Genomic DNA, 3,312 nt, shown 5'->3' with positions numbered 1-3,312 from the left:
ATTCCAGCATGCAGCCAAGCCTGCCCTGCTCTCACCCACTCTAAGCCCAGCCCCGGCCCAGCCTCCACACTGGGAAGAGGCTGGCACTGCCCTTGCTGGGAGCATAGCACTTTTGTGAGCTTAGCTGCATGGGGTAGGTGAGTGAGCTCAGCTTTGCAGGGTAGGTGGGTGGTGACAGTGCTGGGAGGGGTGGCTATAGAGGGGCTAAGGCAAATTTTGAGGTGGCTATAGCCCCCCCCCACAATATCCCCTAGTGCTGCCCCTGGTCCTGGTATAAAAAGGGTTAAAAACCACTGGACTAGATGACCTCTGGAGGCCCCTTCCAGCCCTGCTTTCCTTTGACTGTAAGCCTCTTCACCAGGCAGCAGGGCCAGTGGAGTGTAGACAGTGTGAAAGAAGGATGCATAGCAGAGAAGAAGGATGGGGAAGCATGTTCATGGAAGCAAGAGGAAAGAGACAGGATATAAGGGAGAGGAGAGAACAATCAGAGAGAAAAAAATGCAATTTCCCCCTGAAAAAAAGAATAACTGTACTCAGCCTTCTTCAAATGCAGGCTCTCTTCTCTATTCCTTGCCCTTGGAGCACTTGCCATCAGGCTCCAGAGAGAGCAGGGGCAAGGAATAGGGAAGCAGGAGAGAGCAGGGGCCAGGAGGTAAGCTCCCTGAGAACAAGGTTCTTTGGGTAAATGTGATAACTTTTTTTGGACCAACTAAATAGTTGGAAAAAAATGTCCTTTGCAAGCTTTCGGGCACGAGCACCCTTTTTCAGGCGTAGGGAGAGTCTCCTGGTGCCTGCAGAAGGGTGTTTGTGCCCCAAAAGCTTGCAAAGAACAATTTTGTTTTGCAAAGGGTGGAGTTGGTCTAATAAAAACATATCACATCTACCCACAGATGTGATCCACCTTGTTTGCCTATATCCTTAGACCAACAGGGCTGCAACCAACAACCCTCAACTCCCTGCTGAGATGTGAAGCCACCCCCTCTCCCCCCCAGTCACACAGCTATTGCTATTGCTATCGCTATCGCTTCCCGGATTAGCCTTCACTAGTCACACAGCACAAGGGATGCCCAGGGAGAGGCTCGGAGGCTGCCCGCCCCGAGGGCACGACGCTCCCCCGTCCCGGGCAGGGACGCTCCAGCCCCGGGGCAGGCCCGTGTGTCCGCGGGCAGCGCGGCTCAGGCCGGGGGCTGCGATTGGCTGCTTCCCACTATTGGGAGCTGGGGGGAACCAATCGGCTTCTCTCGCCAGGTGCTCCGCCCCCCCCTCCAGGCCCGCTGGGAGCAAGGACAATGCCGGGCGGCAGCGCCGGGGGATGCTCCGAGGCCGCGGCTGCTGCGGGGCGGGCTGCCCTGAGCCCCCCTCCTCCGGCTGCCCGGGCTGGCAGCTCTCCCCTCCCGCTGCCTGTCCCGCCACTTTCGTTCTGGTTTTGCCTGTAGGATCCCAAGCCAGCGCTTGTCCCCGCGGGGGCCCCAAGCTTGCTGAGCAGTGGGGAGCTGGGAGGGGGATGCTGCCGATGACTTCCCCAGCTCCACTCCCCGCAAGCAGCCGGCTTTCCTGCAGCGGCGGCCGGGGGGGGGGCTGCTTTCTGCCCTCCACTGTGCTGCAAGACAGATGCTTTCCATTAGGGGAGAAATGGCCCTCCTTCCCAACGGGAGCGACTGCAACCCCCCGCCTCCCGCGGCGGAGCTGAGTCAGCACTTCACCTCCGCAGCGCCAGGCTTTTGGAAATGAAACACCCCCCAGCGAAAAGCGAAAAGCAAGAAAGAAAAGCCCCCGAGCAGTCTTCCACACCAGGCTGGTTTCCAGCCCCGCCCCTGTGCTTTGCAAGCGTGCCAGGGCAGTGCCTCTCGGCCCCGTGGGCACCTCCCGAAGGCGGGTGGCAAGAATCCACGAACGGGTCGCGAACCAACTTTCAACATGAATTCTCCTTTAAAGGAGAAAAGTGCGGGAAACGGTGGCTTTTCTCTTGCAGCCCGTCCCAGCCTGCAAGGGGCTGCTTGGGCCCCCCTTGCCCGCACCCCCACACACTGGGGGGCTGGGGCTGGAAACTAGATCCCCCCCTCCCCCTGCTTCCTTTTTTTCAGGTGTAATGGCAACAACTGTTTGCTTTGCCTAAATAGAGGGTGTGATTCAGCATCCTGAGGTGCTGCCTGAGGGCAGTGGGTCGGGAGTAAGGGGCACCCATGTACACAGGGGTCCTGGTTCCAAACAAAGTCGAGAAGCACCGTGCTGGGGAACCAGCCCTTTTTGCCCCCTCCGTTTGATCCCTCCCATCTCCCCCCCCCCCCCCCCTTCAAGGCCAGACGCGATGCAACACACGTACCTGCAGCAAAGGGGCTCACAGCGCTGTGTCCGCAGCGCCCATCCTCCTCACGGGCTGCCAGCGGGGGAGAAGGCTTTCCACAGCCTGCACCGGCTCGGCGGGGCTTGTCTCAGCGCAACCCCCCACCCCTCCAGCCGCTTTCCTTCCGCGTGCTCTCGGGGTACCCAAGACCCAGGAGCTCACCCCAGCCCCAGGAAGCCCGGCCTGGGACTCTTCATGCCTTGTCAGTTGGCAGGTGGGACATCATCCACGGCTCCGGAAGAGCGAGCCCCTCCATAGAACTGCTGGATAGAGAGAGATATAGAATAGACGCAATATATTCTGTATAGACTCTCTCTCTCACATACGATATTATGTGTATCTCTAGGTAGTAGAATGAATCCAGGGATCTCTCGCTCCTGGAGGAAAAGATGGGACAACACAAGTCGCTTCACGCCGCCCGGTCACTTCACAGGCACTTGGGGAAGCTCTGAGAGGGTGAAACGGACGAGGGTGAAATTGAGGCGGTCTGCCCCCTCAGCCAGACCCAGCTCAGGCAATCGGCATGGGGAGACAGCGCCCGGAGCACTGGGCAAGCAATGCCCTGCTCCGGCTGCGGCTCCGCCTCCGCCTCCCGGCTGCTTGTGCGGCGCGGTTTGAAGTAGGGGGGAGTAGCTGATCTTCTCTTCTTTCTCGGTGGGCGGCTCTTCAGAGAGGGGCTGGTGGGGAGGGAGCTGAGCGAGGGAGCTGCCGAGCGAATTGAGCCCTTGCTGGGGAGCCCCACTCATCTGGGGCGAGGCGGATGCCTGGAGTAAAATAACTCAACCCCTGCCCCCTGCATTCCAGTCCTTACACCAGTTTCTTGCGGACCCAACTTTTGTAGTGGGACTTAAATGCAAAAGGTCGCACCTCGTGCTGAGTCCAACAAACTGTTGACCTTAGAATGCTACATCACACCCTCTGTTTAGGCAAAACAAATAGTTGTTGCCATTACACCTAAAAAAAAAGGA

General features: G+C 58.8%; 1 protein-coding gene across 2 annotated transcripts in view; it reads right to left on the bottom strand.

Annotated features, from left to right (window-relative positions):
• Positions 1 to 2,776, bottom strand: part of MXRA5 (matrix remodeling associated 5) — a 30,222-nt gene extending 27,446 nt beyond the window's left edge. For both annotated transcript variants that reach the window (XM_019529368.1, XM_019529369.1), the window contains exon 1: positions 2,324 to 2,776. The gene's annotated coding sequence lies outside the window, so the exon portion shown is untranslated. The remainder of the gene's footprint in view (positions 1 to 2,323) is intronic.
• Between the last annotated feature and the right edge of the window lie 536 nt (positions 2,777 to 3,312).

The sequence above is a fragment of the Crocodylus porosus genome, unplaced genomic scaffold (assembly GCF_001723895.1).
Source record: "Crocodylus porosus isolate Cpor-Errol unplaced genomic scaffold, CroPor_comp1, whole genome shotgun sequence".
Classification (NCBI taxonomy): domain Eukaryota; kingdom Metazoa; phylum Chordata; order Crocodylia; family Crocodylidae; genus Crocodylus; species Crocodylus porosus.
The sequence above is the reverse complement of the archived record's forward strand: the minus strand, read 5'-3'. Positions and strand labels throughout refer to the sequence as shown.